The sequence below is a fragment of the Battus philenor genome, unplaced genomic scaffold, assembly GCF_028537555.1.
Source record: "Battus philenor isolate CCGP_79_NKW_IND1 unplaced genomic scaffold, ilBatPhil1.0.hap1 SCAF_11, whole genome shotgun sequence".
In the NCBI taxonomy this organism is placed as follows: Eukaryota; Metazoa; Arthropoda; class Insecta; order Lepidoptera; family Papilionidae; genus Battus; species Battus philenor.
The window spans coordinates 11,800,207-11,822,558 of NW_027181673.1; the positions used below are offsets into that span (position 1 = coordinate 11,800,207).

General features: G+C 32.4%; 1 protein-coding gene across 1 annotated transcript in view; it reads left to right on the forward strand.

The window, feature by feature from the left end:
- Positions 1–22,352, forward strand: part of LOC137932284 (uncharacterized protein CG43867-like) — a 153,691-nt gene that overhangs the window by 75,794 nt on the left and 55,545 nt on the right. The gene's annotated exons all lie outside the window — the stretch shown is intronic.

Genomic DNA, 22,352 nt, shown 5'->3' on the forward strand with positions numbered 1-22,352 from the left:
TCTATATTCGACCCTACGATTATTTTTTTATAAATCCTTTGTTTTTCAATGAGAACTGCAAATGGCCCGAACGGAAATTGCAGCGGGGTTCGTATACGCCCCACGTGGCATGGAATGTATTAAGAATTACGCGTTATAACTTTTTCATTATTATCTTCCTTGTAATCAATTGTAGTTTCTTTTTCATTAATTTTCAAAATATTCGCTTTCACGGATAAACTTTTTATACCACAATTCTATTTTAAATTACTATAGGGTAAAGTGTGTTGAATTTTTATCTACTTGTGGTTAAATATTTCAATTAAATTAGCTAATAAATTAGAATTTAAAAAGAGCAGTGAAAGTTTACGTAAATTATATTAAAAAATTATTATTATCAGATAGTTGCGAAAACACAGGTTGATTGTAGTTTATATCAAAAAATCATTGCTTACAGAAATAACAAATAAATTATTGTTTATATAGTAAAAAAACGTTCCCAAAGTTCAAAATTAATATAAAAATTATTTATTATTTACTACCTTTCTCACCAGAATTTGTACTGCCAGGAGTTATTAACATTCGCATTCAAAGTTAAAATATTAAATAAAATATAACATCACAGAGTGATCACTTTATACAAGTAGATTGAAAATAGGATTTAAAACTTTTTGTTAACATATAAGGTATACGTTCACCCATTTCTAGCTAATAGCTAATAGCTATAACAAACCAACCTGTAAACTGACACCGAATTTGTTCAAAGTTAAGTATAGAAATAAAAAGTAAACATTCGTTAATTATTTTTGTATTTACAATATTGTTTAATTTATATATTACAATAACATAAGCGAATAAAAAATTTAAACATATATCTCGTGATACATTTATGTTGGATTAATATATGGGTACCTTATTTTATATTAATTATTATTTCTTACCTTTACTTTCTCCTACGCTTTCTATAAAGATTACCTGGTATAGTAAGCTTTTGGTTTAAATCAAACTCAAGAAGTATCTGAACAAAATTTTGAAACATAACAAAAGAAATTATTAAATCATATATTTAGAGGTACGGAAATTTCGCAAAAAAAAATCACCAATTTCGCATTTATATTTTTCAAAATTTAAAAATTTCGCATAAATTTCGCATTTATTTTTTTGAAATTATAAAAATATGGTAAATTAGGTATTTATTAAACACAAACATTTGTTTAGTAATTTTATTACTAAATATGAAAGTTAAGTTTAACAAAATACAAAATTTCAAAGTACAAGTCGTAACGTTAAACAATTTTAATTAATTAAAAGATAACAAATTAAATAATTTCAACATTTGACTCCCTAAGTGTCGTTCTTCGGTCCGTTACGACGATATTGTATATGCTGAAGAAGCGTTCAGCGTCCACGCTGTTGGTTAGTCTTCAAATACTCTGTAATGCTGCTTCAGCAAAGGACAGAAAGTTGCTTTTGACAGCCAACAATATGTCCCTTACATTGGGGTTTATTTATATTAATAGACCGAAGAATTAACCTATGAAAGTGCGCATACCCATCAATTAGCTCATTTTGAGGAAATCCTTGGAAAAAAGGAATTGTTCGAACTGCTCGAGTGCTCGCATGCAACGTCTTCGACTCTAGCGATAGGCAACGAACAAATGAGACTCGAAAGCTTTCGTTCTGTCGAGTCAATTCGTGTCCAAAAAGTGCGTCGACCGTTTCGTCCAAAACGAACTTCACTCAAGTTCAATTGACGCGAGACGCGACTCGGGCGATACGATAATAATTTAATAATCCATCATACGAACACTACCATATATTTCGCATTTATTCGCATTTATGTGTAATTTTCGCATTTATTCGCATCTATTTCGTAAATACGAAATTTCCGTACCCCTACATATATTATATTATTTCAGTAGTAGTGCAGCAATAACACCAACGTCGATACATTTCCGTAAATTCGGCCAGTCTTAATTACCCATTAAATTCAATTTACTACTAGGCAATCAAGTCACGAGAATATAAACGAACTTTACAACCAGATTCCAACAATAAAGCTGTCGGTGTACATTTAATAAACGTCGAAGACCGATAAATTGTTAATTTCGCCTGTGAATTTCGGTAGCGGTGCACGCTTTTACATCGAATCAATCGACCATCGTTTTATTTATTTATTACTTCAAACATGTATTCCTTTATTTAGACTCATACTTATTTTTATCAACAAATAAAACTTATCGTTTATTTACAAAATAGTATCAAATTATTTTTATCCAGCTATAACAATATTTGTAAAAGTCACTTTGGACATAGGGCTGCCCCATAGGTTTCGAAAAAATCAGCCACAACCCATCGTCTCTCGGCCACGACGTGTTTTTCTTTGGACGGCCCTCGCTATTGTAGGCATCTCCTACCCCTATGTATTGGTGGGACAGGGACTTTTTATTTTATTTTAAAAATTTTTTTAATAATATTTTCATTTGATACTTTTATTTTCGCGCTCTTTCATTCATATCATGTTCTTTCGTATTTTTCCTTTCTTTCTACATTTCTTCTACCTTTCCCTTTTATAGAATACCTTTCGTTCATCAACTCGTTCCTCAATTTTATATTTTTTTTTTCTATTGTTCACATTTTGTTTTATATATATGTACATTATTTGCCATTTCATTACTTACAATTGTTCTTATATACTAACTTTTATTTATATGGATTGTATTTGCCGCCATATCTCTACAGAATTTTGTTCTCGTTCCTTCATCCTTTACTAGCAAGCGTCAACTGTTGTTGTCTGTCCACCTTGTGACTGGACGTCTTAAGCTGGACTTGGCGGTCGGTGGTTAATGTTCCAGAACTATAAGGCCCTAGTGGCCAACTGTTTTGTGCGCTACGTGAACCTGCCACTTCAACCAATGCGCTTGGCCATGACGGATATTTTCGTTAGTTTATGGATCTCGTCATTCCATGACTCGTTGAGAGATTGTAAGCCAGCCAATGAAGCCTGAAGTGAGAGACCGTGCTTCACATATCATTTTGATATGGCTGCATACTTACTATGTGTTGTTAATATTCTCGACGTGTGAAAAGAGTTAGTTCCCCTTCAATCAGCATAACCACAGTTTCAACGTGTCGAGTTAGAACATCGTAAAAGGGTTCTACTATGGCACATTTGTTAAAGTGCGCTACAACTGAGAAGCGGGGGAATACTGTTCAGGGGCCGACACTGAGGGGCCGTGGTATCGTCAGCAAATTAATCTAACAGACAATCTTTTTCAATTTTAATTTTGTGTTCTAAAACATGAACTATAAAATCACGTCTCTGAAATTATTTTATCAAATCATAAAGCATTGGTGTATGTAATAATAGCTTACTGGCTAATATTCATTAATTTGAATCTGGGATGTGATCGGTTACTATGGTATCTAAAAGGTTCAGGCGTTACTTTGCGGAAGTCCATACTAAGTTCTAACTTCCGCTATGTAGCAATAGTCGTGCAATGAAGTGCACCGAGAAAAATTGCAACATTTATAACCCAAGATTATAAACCATGTAAACATCAATACGCATTTAATAGGTACTAAAAAATCCGTTACGAAAAATTTTAAATATAGACGTCATTATTTTTTATGCTGTCGGTACATGACAGCGAGAGCACAGTGCACACAATTGCACAGCGCCGATCCTCGCTCGGGATGCCGTTTATTGATTTTAGGTATTGCAGAAGAATGACTCACGCGTTTGGACTGTGGATGAGATGCTTAAATATGTTTTATTAGGGGAATGATCACTAAAAAGGAGTTCTAAAAATAAAACGACTTTCCACAAAAACGATCACAACACAATTAAAAATATTATTTTTAACAACTGCAGAATTAGTTTAAATTACATAAAGATTATAATCTGTGATATATTGGTACTGGTAAAAACGACGCAGGGATTTTTTAAATCGATCTTTTTCTGTCGGAAGTTGACATTGATTGAAGTCGATTTAACGATTAAATCGGCGTCATCAGTCGTTCCGAAACATTTTTCGACGTGTAAAATATAAATACTCTTTTAAATAAGTTAATTCAGCTTTTGAACCTAAGAAGGTTTTATATTAAGAACTCTAAATATAAACCTAAAAATATATTTTTTTATTATTAATTTGTTAGTTGTTATTATATCTGAACGAGTTTGTTTTTCCTACTAAAATAAAACATACAAAAAATGATAACTTATTTTTATACTCATAAAGGTTATCCTGTGACAATATAAGAATCTATATTTAAAAATACAGGTGAATGTACTTCATACAAAACTTACAGAAGTGGACTGGACTTATTTAGATACACTACAGACGCAAACAGTCCAAGCGTACGTGAATTTATATACATTTTTAATACGTTTACTTCGCCGACACCTTACTACAAACAACTTACTTGTAAATTAATTATTTATTCATTCAGTAATTTTTATCCATTTTTTTTATTCTCTCAGGCAAGTGCGAACTTATTCAAGTTCATTTAATGTTTTCATATTGCATTTATAATAATGTATTATAACATATTTATTATTAGTATATATAAATAAAAATATTAATCTAATATATAAAATTCTCGTGTCACGGTGTTCGAACTTGAACTCCTCCGAAACGGCTTGACCGATTTTTACCAAATTTTACATGCGTATTCAGTATGTCTGAGAATCGGCTACTATCTATTTTCCATACCCCTAAGTGATAAGGGTCCACCCATAAATTTTATTTTTAATTTTTTAGACAATTTTTTTGGTTTTTATTTTATTATGATACAGCATACAAAAATACATACAAACCTAAATTTTCACCCCTCTACGATCAACCCTTATCTTACATTTGTTAATTAAAAACTTTAATTTTTTTTCAAAACAACGTTTGCGGGATCTGCTAGTATATATATATAAATAAATGTATGTCTTGTTTGTATTCTCACGTGAACTACCAACTACTGATCTTTCATGCTATGGTATAAATGACTGAGTGATTAGACAGCCCCTTGTATTTTTTTCTTAGTTATTATGCATCTATGTATATATTATCTAACGTGCACAATACAGAGTAATGATGACATATAAATAATATAAAAAATCGACAAACAGTTTGTTGATGAAAATAGACGCTCTTATTCTACTATTAAAACTAGGTTACATTTATGTATTATATAACCTTGAACTATGTAATTATATTATAAATGAAAGTTTTTATTTATTTAAAGGAGAGTCTCTTAAATGTATTCTTAAGAGTTCTCTCTTTTCAGCCGATAGACGCCTACTTCAACGCATAGGCCTCCTGAAAAGATATTTGTGGAGGATATACCATAATCGCAACGTTTGGCAGGCGGGTTAGCTTCAGAATTCTATTGCTAAGTTATTTGGTCACATTTCTTAAGAAGTCTATTTTGTTAAATGTTATTGGAGTCTGATATTTTCGAGTCCATTTAGCAAAATAGTCTCTTAGGGACTTTAGTCAACCACTTTCCTTGTTAGATCTGTCTTGATGTCTGTTGCGAAGGTTGAATTAAAACAGTACTAAATGACGCCGAATATGAATGAAATTCAGACACATACTATGTGCGAATTATATAACATTATTACTACACACGAATATAAAGTTGTAAATAAAACATCCACTATATGTTTAGGATCATAAATATGTATCCCATATTATAAGTGATAAGTTGAAGTGATAAAGAGGAGATTCTTAATTCAAATCAAGTCAAGTCAAGGTTTTAAATTGCCTTTTGTCACTGAACAAAACATATTTTGAAAATGTAACAAATTCCATATAATTAAGTGAATTCCTTTGTCACGTATACAATCACAATCATAATATACCGGGTTATTAGTTATTGGTGTAAAGGCTTTGAATGAGTGAATACATAAAATATTTGCTGCCAATTAATATATGGCACTCCAAAAATGAATGGTTTATGAAATAATAAACAGCGTTTGATAAATACATATTAAAATCAATTATTTTTAAATATCTATCCATGCATACTTTGTAATGCCAGAAGTTATTGCCCAATCGTGTTGCAAAAAGAAAAATAAACTAATGTAACCTTTTTAAGAGTGATCACTTGAATGATAAAATAGTTGAAAATAGGTGTTGTGCCTATTGTTGATAAATGTGCTTTATATTACCACTCTTCAAGCTTTTGTACTTATAACAAATAAATCATTGTTGGATGTATGCAGCTAATTAACACGTACAGTGCTAATTAACTGTGATTTAAATGCCACAGTTATTTCTATTACGATATCCAAGAAAATAAAGTAAATATTCCAGAATGCGTTGCATGATTTGAAATCATTATAGTATTTCTTTTCCGGCTTTTATTAAGTTGTTGTATTAAGGTCAATATAAATAGGTTAAATAGAGTAAATTTTCTATTATTACATGTATGGGAACGTATATTAAAATGGAGTTTACTCTTGCTTATCATATAACATAATCGATGACATAATAACCCGGACCCTACTGATGTCTGTTCGTAACCGTGCCACCCTAATCACGTGCAGATAAACATAAACATTTTCAAACGATATTAAGCTTTATGGTATAGAATTAATAAAAACTATTTTCATTGAAATAAATTATTCAGCCTTGCACGATTTTTTTCACATCGAAATCTGGAGCTGGCAACAATGGAGAAGTCACCCCAAGCAGCCACCCTTTCGCGCATGCGCGTTGATGGCTTTAACTTCAAAGCAATACGCCAAGCCACCGTCCGCGGGAACTTCACACTGTATATACATAACAAATTTCTCTTGTTATTTTAATTGTAAAATCATAAAACGAAACCTCCTCACAATCCGTCTATAAACGTTAAAAGCTTTGCAATTATATTTAAGCTCGCGTATAGTCACATTAGTTGTAACGGCTTCTGATTCGTCGTTTAGTCTAGCGTTCTAGAAATAAATGTGATCAATAGAATCACTTTTTTAATTATTTGTGTTTAAGTACACGCTTTTGTATTGTACATTTCTTAATCGGGCCTAAAAAGTGCAACGAATTATCTTATTACATTATCTCATTGTAGATAAAGTTTGTTTTGTGTAATACGTTTGGAATACTACGTTGGTTGGGACTAGTGTGTGTTGATATGTCGAAACCGAACACGTTGAAGGCACACAGATTGAGCGCTGAATTCGCTGAGAAACGAGCACTCTCTATGAAGAAGACTGATCCATCGAACACATAGCAATCACCAGTAAGTAAATCGACTGTGGACACTTTTTAAGTTTGCTTTCTTAAAGTGCTTCTTCAGGGTCATGTTTTTTATATATCAAGTCTTTTCACTAAGTCGCTAACTCATTTATGATTTTTACCAAAACATTACTTTTTATCAAATATAATGTTTAAAAGTGTAAATTATCATTAATATTCCGTAGCTCCTTTTCATTACGGTGGTATTAAAATATTTATTATGAAATTAATCATGTGATCTATCGTCTAAATCTGTCAAAGACGTATGTTTTCGTTTATATATATATATTACCTTTACCACGCTAGTGTTGATTCCACCGGAACTGCGACACAAGTCCTATTTCCTTTGACCTAATAGGACCCCATTTAAAATAGTCCACGCTCATATATTAATACCAGGAAGAAAGCTTACGTAATATTTTATAAAAAAAATATATCATTTTTTCTTCTGGTCTAAATAAAAAGGGTGATTAATTACAAATGTAAGATCTTTAAAAGGGTTAAATTATATCTCATATATCAACAAGAAGCATTAAGCTTTTACACTATCCAATCACCTGTATAAAATGATCACTCTAATTTATGTTACATAAATAATTTTTTTTCTTTTAGAATGCGACAGAATAATAACTTCTGGCAGTACAAAATTTGCAGCTACAGATAGTAAACAATAATTGATTTAAATTTGTTGTAATACGAATTTTAAAAACACTTATAATATTATCGTTACGTTATTCATTAGTTCTCAAACTATTGATTTTTATACCATACATTAATTGACAGCAAATGAACTACACTTTTAATTTTTTTAATGCTTTACACCAATAATCAATCACTCCCATATTTATAATATCTCATTTTTTTATTACGATAAATATACATATCACTAATATAATTTTCTACTGAAATATATAATGTGAAATTGATTCGATATATTATCACGATATTTTTATTTGTATTACGTAAGTAATTAACGATTAATAATTAATCTTGTAATGTTTACTTAAACATTTTTGTTTTATCTGTCTCTATAGAAATGTATGTTAATCTTAAAAACTACATGAAACTTCTTATAGAATCATATTTCAAAAGTTACTTGCTTTGTTATGTCCAACAATTATTACTTAATTTTGTACAGATCTGATAAAATTTTATAACAATTACATTTTGACATATTTTTGTCATTAAACATTTAATAGCCTGATTTAAGAATTACGTAAAATAAACAATTTTATAATTTGATTGACCCAAATTAAAAATATTAATTCGCCAGCAATGGATAGTTATCGTAGAATAATATATTAAAATATTACAGAACTTTAAACGAACAAATATAAGGACCTTCAAAGAGTTTATCGTAATAATAATAGCTAAAACATATGTACATATGTCATGTCGCGACTATTTCAATATGGACGCCAAAGACTACAGCTGTTCCTCGTACGCATGCGCGGTTATTTCCCGCCATCTTTGACAGCAATGTCAACGTAACGTAACCTACTATTTTACCTGATGTTATCTCTTTTACTATAACCGTACTTTACGTTAACACGAAGATTTAAGAATGAAATTCCCGTACTCATATATAGGACTGCAAAAAGTTTATAATATTTGATTTATGGAGTAAAGTCATCATTTCTTCTTGATTAAGAATTATATTTTTACTGCCATATGCATCTGTTTTTAAAAAAAAAAAACTTTTTATAAGTTGACAACTCGTAGACGCTAATACAGCGGAGTTTATGTATATAAACAAACTGTATTGTGAAATTTATTAGTGTAATCTATAATTTAATCGTAAACGAGATATTGCAAATAATCCTATTAATAAATCCCGACCCGACTTGTTTTTAAATAAATTATCGGTTTCAATTTTGAGCTTTATTGTGAGCAAAACTGTTCTAAGAAGCCGTATTACCTTATCATTTTATACTTGAAAACTCTTACAAGTGTAAGAACTTAACAAGTTCTGTTGTAGCTAATTTTTTAATTCCCGATAACACTGCTCGGTATAATCCGAGTACGTTTAACGTAACTACAAATCGATGTAGTTGTAGCGGGTACTTTGAAGTGAGTCACGGTGCAATAACCCCAACGAGACAGATGGCTGCCTGGATCGCGTGACCGATTAGTCGTCCGATCAGCTTACCGTAGAAATTTTTATCGTCGTACTTAGCAGAACTTCAATCGTAACGTACTGATGCTCTGTTCAATATTTACTAATCGTATTCTTTCATTTTTTTTTCATCTATTACGTTCCGTGCCACGGCAATTTTTGAAGATTTTCCATTCAGGCCGCGTGGGGCGTATTCGACCCGCACTTTAAAAATTAAAAAAGTCGTTTATGTCGTATGCTTTATACTTTTTCAATACTGCAAACCTATAATTAGCAGGAAAAAGTTACAAATATGTATTACGTACGCGCATACGTTTTGTGAAGTTATCTATATTCGACTCTACAATTCATTTTTTAAGAATCTTTTGTTTTGCATTGAGAACTGCAAATGGCCTGAACGGAAAGTGTAGCGGGAGTCGTATACGCTCCACAAGGAATAGAATGTGCTATTTATATTTAACATTATAGAAAATAGTTTGACAATTTTGTGATAATAAATTAAATAAAAAGCCATTCGAGCTTCTATTTGTTCTATTAGATATTGGATTTTTTGTTTAATATTAACTATATTAAATAAAAAATCCAATAATAATTTTTTTTAAAGGCAATGAATGAAAGAGAACCTCTCTGTTCAGTGACACTAGGAGTCATACATGCATTTAAGTTGGTCATTAATTATTTAGAACAATAATGTTCATCTATTTTCTAAGATTATATGGTTTTGTACTTTTAAAATTATCAATCATAATATATTACTAAGTATTTTAAATGCTTCTAGAAAATGTAAATCTATGTAATTTCACATCCGTTTTTAACAACACGTAAACTTTATGAAATTTTTCGTAACAGTTTAAAGTTTATTTACTTTTATGTCTACATAGCGTAAATCCTTATTACTCGGAATTGTTCTACGAGATCGAATCAGGCATGAGAAGATCGGTAGACGAACATCAGTAACCGATATAGCCCAGCGGTGTGGCAAATATAAGTGGCACTAGGAGCAAGCCAAGGTGTGTAGAACTGATGACCGCCAAGGCCTTAAAGCGTTTGATTGGAAACCACGTACCGGCATACGCAACGTTGACCGTCCACCCAAATGGTGGATAGATGAATACCCAAAACGCAGGCTGCTTCCAACCGTTTGTATTGTAAATCTATGTGTAGGCCAAAGTCCAGAAGTAGACTTATTGCGGCTGACATGCTGAAAGCAAATATTAAACCAAAACAGCAAAATTTATGGATTTTACCTTGTTACTCAGTTTAGACTAATAAAGTAGCATCACACCTGCAATACGACATACAGAATTGGCTGGAAACCAAAAAGTATAGGTTATAATGCGGATCAAAAGTTTGGCACGAACTTAATAATTTGTTACATGTAAAATTTGCATAACAGGTAAACAACGCGGGTATTATTACAACGTACAATTTTCTTCGGAACGCCAAATTGAATATACGAACATAAATACAGACATACTGCACTCCTTTATGGAGACAATTCACTTAAAATAGCGACCCGTATATGACATTGTAAAGTGGTCTTGCAATCTCACAGTCGCTTAACGAGACATGGAGACTACTATGTTTGAGATAACTCTACGATATCAAATCAAGAATGAGTAGACTCGTAGACGGACGAAAGTAACCGGCATTGTCCAGCTGATTGACAAGCTGCAGTGATGGTGGGCAGAACATATAACGCCAATAGGTGGCCGCTTGGGTCTCTAAGTTCTGTAGTAAAGACCACAGACCTACAAGCACAACGTATGTCCACCCACAAGTAGACACGCGATCTTTTTAAGGTCTTCGAAAGACGCTGGATACAGGCCGCATCCAACCGGTCTTATTGAAACTATTTGGGAGATCTGTTTAGCAGAAGACGTCTTACGATTAAGATGATGATGATAGAGTATTCCACGTGTGCCCCCGAAGTATGTTTCTATCATATCCATTCATATAATTAAAAGTCAGATAAAAAGTACCTTTCGAAGTAGTAAAAGAAATATTTTTTTAAATATCTATATCACTAATGCTATCAGATCATCATGTATAATAATAAAACAAAAGCACATCGATGCTAGTTTAAATATTGTCTGTTAAATAATGTACCACACGCGGATCATAAATAGTAACACGTAAAATTCACGTTTTAAATTCATAATAACTCTGAAACGCAATGTTTAAATTGCCGCCAATATTTGTGAAAATATTAAACAAAGACGTCATTGTACATTTAATAAAAAATTATATTTTCAAAATATTTTTTTATATTATTTTTCTTTGTAAATAGTAACAGAATATTCGTATAAAAGAGTGTATCAAGAATCGCCGGAGATCAAACATTCATATTTAGCACTGCAATAATTCTAGACTCTATAATTTTTGTACCTTTGCCCGCAGTATTTGTCACCTAAAAACTTCTATTGCCTGTTTTAACGTTGCAGCTATACCTGATAATAATAGGAAACAAATAAAATTAATAGTATTGTTTTGTTTACTTACGTATTTAAATTATAAGATGTAATGTGGATGACTGGTGCCTAAAATGATTGTCCTGTCTTTTAGTTTAACTAAAGAAAACTATAATTGCGTAAACTCTTCAATTATTTAATCGTATTAACGGATAGCTAGAGAATGTAGAATCTGTTATAAAATAACTTAAATTAAAAGTTGTTATATTTGGTAATAAAAACCCTCAAGTTTGTACCTACAACAACAGATAGACAATAACTTCCTAAATTCTTAATATGGATGCGTCATTTCAAACGGTGGGAAATCCAATCAATGTGCCCTTGCCTACACCAGACAGTCGGCTTTCATTTCGACGAATTGAAATCATAAACAATATATTATTAAAGACTCTATACTACACAGCATATAATATTTAATCTACAATAATCCAAAATCTTGTATGTATGTTATTAAAATTCAATGCAAGCATAGACAATTTACTACTTGCTACACCTCGAGGCAGGTTGTCGTATTTAGTCAAACACAACTTTTTTAGAACTTTGTCTCGCCTAATATTAAGTGGTTTATGGTCTACGATGGTACATGCTTGTCTTGTTGATACCTTTTCACTTTTGACTTGAAGACTTCCAAAATATAGCAACCTGGAAACGAAGGTAGGTAGTTTCGTTCCTTGGTTGTTTGCATTATAAAATTAATTGCAATATGCTTAGGGTGGGTTGAAGTGATTTGACCTTTGTATGAATGTCGAAAAGCCTTACCTCCTGGTGTTTGATGAAGGAAAGTAGATAAGGGAATTATTTCATGTAATCAGACGCACACTATCCAAAATGCAGTCTATAGAACACCGATAAACTGGAAACTTTTTGCCGATGCTCCAAGTTCTCTTAGCGCTCTCAACTTTTCCATTGCAAGAAAATTCTATAACAGGTGCAGATCTAATTCCGTTAATAGTTTAACTTCCTAACGCTATCTCTAAGGTTAAAGTTGTTCATTGTTAAATGAAAGTTAGAAACCAATGATTGTAGAGACAATATTTAAATTCATTTTAATTGTTTACAATATATTATCTGTAACAGAGCATTACATTCTCTACTTGGCATAGGGCCAGTTGGAAGCGGCATGCATCTAGCATATTCTTACAGTCCTTACCTTGTTGATGGATGTCTTATGCTGTGCTTACCATTCCGTAGTATCCACTCGAAACCCCAGCAGTCGTTTATCATTTCGTTTATCATCTCATAGTGAAACATAGGCATCTCAATTGATCTTTAAAATATAGTCTATAAAAATACTTTGTCCTCGCTTAGTCGATTAAAACAATGTATCGTGCCATATAGAAGCGTAATTCCCCAGCCGGAACGCGAAGCTACTTGCGCTCGCTCCATTGAGCAAAGTACGTTAGCACACCTACGAACGCTGTTTGTTTTATGAAGCATATAATGAACTTTATATGGTTATTTTCTCTTTATATTACTAAGTGCTTTCACTTATATTTTTATATATCAGTTAGTTGCGCAACGAGTAAATGAATGAAACTAAAAATACGAAAGAACTTTTTTTAACGATGACTGTATTACAAACCAATAAAAACGTTATAATTTATATGAATATTATTTAAGATTTTATTACATTGGAAAAGGTAAACGTTGAAAATTATGAAAAAGTATATTAGAATTAAATTTCTCAAACCGAAATAGACCCTGTTTTGTTATTCAATGTCACATTAATTTGCATTTTAAGGTTTGATTCTGTATATATTGCGTTTAAATAATGCACATCGACAACACGACACACGGAAAGAGACAATCGGCTAATTTCGGCTAATAATATATTTATATACTTATGTATATAACTTTGACTCAATTATACATTCATTTCTACACTATTTTATTTGAAGTCGCTGCCCAAGCGCTATAAACCGTTAAATGCCTTGAGGTTTAAAACAATGTGCCAGGCTACCTTATCAAATGAATCTGCAGTAGATTTTTTCTTGAGGAGGTCCGATAAGTTGAACGGAGGTACGTCTAGGTTTTCGCATAGGGTCAAGTGTTTACGTCCGTGCTATACTGGTATTTAGGTCATTGGAGAAAGTTCTGAAGCCATCAGCAGTTTTGAAGCAGTCTGTGAATATCCTAAATTGCTTTTAATTCAGACCTTGGAGATATTTCTTAGACATTAAAAGTACCGGATTTAAAACATATAAGTTAAGTTTATAAACATCACAAACTTTTTCGAATAGCGTTTTTTGCGTATTTCCTGAAATATTCATATTAGATTAAAAAAAAGTCGATAATTCATTATTCATGAGATCGCTATCGCGACGTATTACGCATTTCCATAGATTTCGGAAAGTGAACCTACACGAGGCCATTCGGCACAGATGTTGCTGTAATAAATTTTTAATATTTTCTCTCTTTCCAAAATCAAACTTTTTGTACCTTTGTGACCCGTTCCGTTTTATGTTAACAATAAAACACATACATAAATATTTAGTGATTTTTATAGAAAAAGATTTAACTATACAGAGTGATTAGAAGGTGTAAGTGTAAGTGGTGCTTTACAAGGGTGAATGTATTGCTTATTTGCTGTCTATTAAAGTATAGTCTACCCTATCCAAAAATCAATGATTTAAAAAATATGTTATAACGTAATGTTAATAGAAGAAATCGTTTCATAATTCGGACTACTACATATTAAAATTAACTTTTGTTTATTATTTTATTTTAGGTAACTATTTATAATCTGACGGAAAGCCACAAGCTAAGTAATTAGCCTATCGCTTTCTTTAGAACCACGCTAAGTTATTAGAATGTCGCATACCGAATGAAAAAATAAATTAAGGTTAACATATTTTGGAGTTATCATTTTGTACAGGCTTATTGTAAATAGTTTTAAGAATTTGAAAGCTTTTTGCAGACAAAAAATGTAAATATATATATGGTATAGTACGCGGTATTCACCGCTTAAGCTTTTATACCTGTAAACAATCACCACTTATTTAAAACAAAATGCAAATAAAAGTTATTTTATAAATTAACTAGCTGATCCCGCAAACGTTGTTTTGCAAAATAATAATGTTTTAAATTTACTAATAAAAAATAAGGGCTTATCGTAGAGGGGTAAAAATTTAGGGTTGTATGTATTTTTGTATGTTGTATCAAAACAAAAAATTTCGTCAAAAAATTAAAAAAAAATTTTAAGGGTGAACCCTTATCATTTAGGGGTATGGAAAATAGATAGTAGCCAATTCTCAGACTTACTGAATACGCATACAAAATTTGGTAAAAATCTGTCAAGCCGTTTCGGAGGAGTACGGTAACTAACATTGTGACATGGAAATTTTATATATTAGATAAGCTACCGTTAATGGTCTTTCCTGTTTACCACCAAAAATTAATTTTGTTCGAAAAAAGGCCATTTCGTTAGATGATTAAATGTTTCATCGAGAGACGCAGGAAATCACGTTCGAAATGATCACGGGAAACGCGCCCGTTTCGCTTCCTCCTTATTAACACAACTTATCTATATTCGTCCGCCGTCCGTCAGTTCGTGCGACTCGTCTACTAGACAGCGAGGTGCTTTGATTGCGTAATATTATCTTTATAAATTTAAATGACAGATTATCTATTAGAATAATAGATAATCTGTATTAATTTGCTAATTCAAAACTTCTTCATATTTTTTTTAATGGCAATAAACTTAATATTATTTATTGTAACATTTCACGACGTACCTTTCAGTTTGCTTATAAAATCTAAGATGTAATTAATGACTGTATTTAAAATTATGCGCAAAAATAATAACTTGTTTATTTAAGTGAGATAACGTATGTAAGATACTATGTAATGAACCATCGTCATCTTTATTCAGCCGTAGAACGCGTACTACTGAAAACAGGCCTCTCTATAGATTAGCAATACAGGTTGGAAACGCCCTGTATCCAGGGTCTTCTGGCGTTCTTAACAAGACATCAGCTATTCACCTAATTTAAAGTTTATGCAGTGCTTACCGTTTCGTGTGTACATTTATAATGAATATTTAAGTAGGTTTTTTGTTTTATCGTATAAAAGTAGTTAATATGAAATCGGGCCGTATCGACCAGTTATTAACCACTACCAGAACCATGGATTTAAATAATGACACGCAAATTATTTTAACACAAATACATACGAGTTCATCTAAGTTTTTACTATACCGAAAAAATAATTGATACATACCAAAGATTAACTATAGATAGTTACATATTTTAATATTGTATTATTACGAAATAAAAAAGTAATAATTTTAGATTAGTTTGATTTTACAACTGTTAAAATTTAAAAACCTTAATGTTATAATTTCTACTATCGATAGATTTCTTTCTAGAAGCCACCAATTAGGCCAACGGTCTATGTCTGGTATCAAACAATGTAACATATATAGTGCGTTAGCGATATAAATGCAGTAAACTTATCCGTCATGTACGGACAATTTATAGCACTCTATGTAACCAAATAAATCGTTCCCAATTAGAAATTCAATCTCAAAGTGACCAGTTGGATACATACTTTCGAACGCAATGACTTTTGACTAGTAAGACATCAGATCAGTCAGACAAGACGCCCAATGCAATATCTAATAATAGATAAAATAAATAGACTTTAAGATCGCGCGGTCTTTCGCTGCCCCGATTCCAACGAATTCCTCCGATCTTGACTATGTTGTCAGTCTACTTTTTTTCCGTCTCGAGTGTGTTATCCTAAGATAATAAGATTTCTCTAATCTTCAGGATGACACAAAATACCCTTCCCTCTGGGAGAAGGACAAGGTAATGTGAAATTCCTTACTAAGAATATCCTCTCGGTGGTCGTCTTCGGTAGCTTTGGCCGGATCTCGTACGGAACCCGTAGCTGCCTTTCAGTGATGTGCCAAGACACATCCAGGGACGAAACTGTGCCTCCCCTGCATCCTCGCTGTACCGCAGCAACACGTGACCACTTCGCGTTACTGCCCCTCTCGGGCCCGCATTAAGTGGATGATGAAGACACTCATTCTCAACGCCTGCGAAACATATGCGCTTTTAATCACCTCTTATCACAAGCAGCGAATACCGTAGTCCTATTCTAATGGACCCGGGCGAAAGGGTTATGTAGTCGATCCACTTAGTTGCCTACTCAAGCTCTGTGATAGAGCCGGTAGATCTGATTTTTAAAAGTCATCACAGATGTCATATCACGTTGCATCTGAGCTGACATCATCAGGTGAAAATCTTACTCCTTTATTATAATTTTAAATGTTTAAAAGTTACCCGTTTCCGTTTTTAATTATAAAAACTAGTGTGACAATGTTGTTAGTGGTTTTGGCTCGCCGCCAGGCAGAAAGAAGCCGATGTTCGTTTTGGTCCACCATCGCTAAGGGTCGTTACAAACGGTGAACGTTAACGTATGAACGATTCATGCCTGTCCATTCAATTTATTTCCCGTCGTCATATTTTATAAAGGATTTGTATAAATAGGTTTTATTTTAATTTTTTCTGTTCTAAATGGTTAATTAGATTTAATTAATTAAACAAAATATTCGATTTCAGATTATTGTTGACTATTATGTACACACTATCCGAAATAATTTAACTATTAAATCGAAGTAAAAAAGGGAAGAAACACATTGGGCTAGAAATATCAAATCCACACTAAACAGGCAGCAAAATTTATAAGGTCGTACACGCAGTCAAATCGCAAATGATGATGCAATATGGAAGGAGTTATACGTGGAGTTGGTCACGACTTTTAGCAATGATGTATGTGACGATAGAAGTATAATATATAACATTTTGCAACATATATGTCTCAATTATGATCATAAATCGTAATGCAAATAGAAGCCCTCACAGAATTACAACTTTTTGCCACAGTATCTCGTCTTATTCTGGAAGCACGTCCCTTATTAAATGTTATTTACGCTATCTCTGAACATCTTGTGGTGCTAAAACGAAGACACATGACCACGTCGATTCCTCCTCCACTTCAGATTCTCTAAAGTTAGTGAGAATTTAGAACCTCTATTCTAAACAATCGCAAATCCGAAGGAACCTTTTCTGGTAGAGCAATACATGGTGACTGTCACGCGGTGTGCCTATGGGCTGGCGGCATAGTAGACCCCGACGTCCGTACCCGACTCCTTTCCTACAACGCTATGGACTCGACACCCACAAGATAAATCCAAAAAATGCTGAGAAGTTACGCCCCGGTTACATTTTATTTCAAGGCACTAAATGTTAACACGCAGAGCACCGTCTAAGTAAGCAAAAGCACTAAAACTGGAATTTGCGTTCGTGTTTCAAATGATAAGGCGAAATGAAATGTTTCAACTATGTTTAGTGTAGATTCAAATTATATTAAATAATTTTTAGGAACACATACTTTGTGTCAATGTTTCCAGCCACACAAATTAATTAAAGTAAATTGCTTTTAATTATTTATATTATTTTCAGCGCAAAACTCTTAATAATGTAATTAATGTAATACATAATGTATATTATTTGACAATTATTAATACAATATTTGTTATATTTTTCTATATCAAATATTTAATCATAAGTGTAAGTGTAAAACGCTTTTCCTTATTTTATTTTAATTATTTACTTACGTTATTATTTCCAAAAACATTACCTTATTATATTTATTTTTACCAGCCTTTATAATTGTTTATATATTTATAATTTAAACGAATAAATTTTTAAGTAGTCATGTCCATTTACATACAATATGTCAATGTGTACAGACAACTTAAATAAATGGATAAATAATTAATAGTTATAATACTTTAAATGTACAATAATGTCACAGATAATGATTAACTGAAATATTTCTTCCTGCAGTGTACATACGCCTTAAACTAATAATTCGAAAGACCCGTACTTGTGTTTACAAATACTCAGCGCTCTGTAAACTAGATGTAATCTCGATACGTATGAGCAGGGGCGATCGTAAAGAGCAAACTTCACAGTGAACGAGCTTGCTCTAAACCATCTCGACGCCTGTTTATCCTTCACAGTTTAGAGGTGATTTTATTACAGTTCTCGCGATATTATATACGGCTGGGGTGTGGTTCTTCGACGCTTTGTGTAATTCCCTAATGTTTTCTCATCTTACGTGGGATATTCTAGTGCTTACGACGATCTCAGATTTCAACTATTAGCTTAGTAATGGATTAGCGAAGAACGCTTTATTTCATTTTATGCGCACACATTTACGCAAACATAATATACAAACGTTTTAGTTAATTGAACAGCGCATATGTTCTCTTCGTAGCTTTCCCATATTATCTCCCTCCCTCTCTCTCTCTCTCTCTCTGTGTGTGTGTGTGTGTGTGTGTGTGTGTGTCTTTCTACCATTTCTCTCTCTTTTATTTTACACTAGAGGAAGTTTAATTAAAAGTTTAAAGTAATAAGCTTTGTTTATCAGTCAAAATTTTATTCAATGATGAATTAAGTGTTAAAAGACATTCAATTCATCAACACTTATCAGGTTGATTCTTAATGTATTAGAAGGAACTTTTTCCTTTTTGCATTTTCTACGCAACTCGGCATGAATGTCGGCATTGTACCCGAAGACGTGGTGGTCAGAAATCTTCCTTAACTTTTGTCGTATAAAATTGCTATTCAAAACAGTTTTTAAAGTAGAATTATAACGTCTTATTTAAAAAAAAAATCTTTGTTGAAGTCTTATATAAAAAAGGTCTCATTGAACTTCTTTTAGTTATAATTAATTTATAAATCTGAGTGATAACAGATAATCTGTATGAAATGCTCATGATTTTTTGCGAAATTTCTACTGATGTTCAAAATTTGTCGTCCTGGATATAAAACTGCCTCTAACCACTATTGTTGTATAACACGTGAAAACCTTTACGTGGCCAGTTAATTTTATTTTCTTAATTGTCAATAAGACACAAATTATCTTGTTTTTACCTTAAATTTAAAAATAAAAACTCCTCATGTTTGACATAAAATTAATTGTCACAATCATTTAAATTTATCAATAAATTGTAAACATTAGAAATAAACATATTTAGCGGTCCTTCGATCATTATTCAAACAATAATGTCGTCATGTGTCAAACTTAGCTTCAGTTTGCACCACATTACTCATCAAAGACCCCTTTTAGTCAACCCTTCAATGACGTGGTTTTAGTACCGGTTATAATTAGGTGTGTTGAGTTGAATCATTGGTGTACCGGTTTGACTAATAACTGCGCAATATTCTAATAATAATCTTAAAATTTCGTCCTTTCATTTATATTAATTTTAATACTATTGTTAATGTTTATGAAGAAATTATAGCCTTTTTATTTTGATTGATTAATTTCAAAAGAAATACCACCCTGGATCAATCTGGTTATGCTTTAGTCTGTATATTAAAATATATACATATATAAGAACTGCATAAATACGTATGGAAAGCACAAAATCCGCTTTAATATGTTAATATTCATATCAAGCACGCTCGATATGCTCGCTTTTACAATAGACAGCAATACACACCGCCGAAGATAGCGTAGCATTCGCAACAGACAAAAAGGGTCACGATCCTCAATAGTGAGGAAAACAATGCAAAGAGAAGGAAGATTTTTATATCACAAGACAGAAGTGGAAAGTCAACACTTAACATTGATAATTTGACCACTTAAAAAGTCAAATATTTGTCTTATAAAACAAAAATTCTCTTCCTCCTTGCACCCGATATTTATAAGGTATGTGAACGGTGAGACGGATAATAGACAAGACTCACACCGGATATTTGAGAACAGATAAATCACTGGAGAATCTGTCTTAATTAATGAAATACGTAAATGATTGTATTCAAAGAAATTAAAACCAGGAGCGTCAAAAACAGTTCAATCTATCTATACTTAAAGAAGAATGTCTATTATCACGATCAATGTGTGTTGCGATAGTGAATTAGGGAACCGTAGTCTCTTACTTTTGGCCTCATTGGTAAACTTACAGTTCCTCAACTAGCCATGGATATGTTTAAGATTTCTCAACGAGGAACAAATATGGCAAACCCGTAGATGAACATATGTAACCGGCATAGTTCAGCGTATTGACAGGTTAAGATGGACAAGCTACATAACGCGCAGCCGGTTGTGCCTTAAGGTTCTGGATTGAAGACCATGGACCAGCAAACGCAACGTAGGAAGACCTAGTGTTTATTAATTTAATTATTAATTAAATACTATAATTGTTTTAATTAAGGACGTCGAAAGAGACTTGTTTGTTGCCGCTTCAAACTGGTCTCACAGAAGCCGTCATGCAGCTGTAATTGTGATAATAACGACGAATGGCTGTTTGACTGTACCTTGTTTGATATAGCACAAGTTTTTAAGCTAGATCTCTTTAAAGTAATTCATAAGTTCGAAAACTACCTTGGAAACTGAAGTCTGGGTTTGTAATTTACTTATTTTATCGTCTTAGTTTGAAAGCCCTTAACCACTTAGATTAGTTAGATTGGCGTTCCATGGAGTCCCTAGGCGAAAACGCATCCAAGACCTGTCGCTGTCACTTGAAGTTGTAATATAGTCTTGTCTTGTCATGTAATGTAATTTATTAACAGTAATAAAATAAAGCACCGCCAAAAAAACGGAGTTTCCGCTCGCTTTTATATAACATAAACGTTCGCTTTCAGAAGCGTTGTCCTCATATTTATTTATATATTATTTCTATGATAACAACATTATAACAATTACGGTGAAGAATTTCACTTCTAACAATTTTTTTTTTTAATTTCATGTACCATATTTCATAGGTTTAGGCTAATATGCTGTAGATTCAGACGTGCATACATAGGCAATGACATTAAACGCAAGCTGTTTAACTATTTCAAAGCTGTTTACTTTCGATTTTCGTCGACTTCGTATATTAAATAATAAAACCGCTATATCCTCTACAGTTATATCTCGAAGTTAAGCTAAATATTAATTTTAAGACTTGGTAGTTGTCTTGAACGCCTAGACGGCGCCGCCGACGCCGTGACTAAATATAGGGTTGAACATTCACTGATTTAGATCAAATCTAAAAAAAGAAATTATTCCGATAATTTTGTAAGATTAGAGAGCGTACTTCATAACTTATTCAAGGTTCGCTTTGAAATTCACGTTTTTAATAGTTCAAGTGACGTAAATTGGTTTTTAAAAGCTACATCTCACTATTAATTGTTCTTCGAAAATTAATTTATTTATTTAACATTTAACATTAGTTAAACTGAACTAATACTGAACTGGATTATTATTATTAAATTCAGTGATTAAGGTGCATTAATTATTGTTTATAACTTAAAACAGCGGTAGTGCAGTGGTAGAGGATTGAGACTTGCTATCCTAGGTCGCGGTTCGATTCCAGGGATACTATCTTATAATATCTAATGACATTTTGTGCTTTACTTATATAGGATTGCTACTGTCCACAAATAATTTCCCGAAGATGGGCAGCCTCGTCTGTTTTCTTGTTGATGTTTTTGCTGTTAGCCTTGCGGGCTTTCACAGCTTCGTCGGACACAGGGCTCGCGGGTCGAAGAC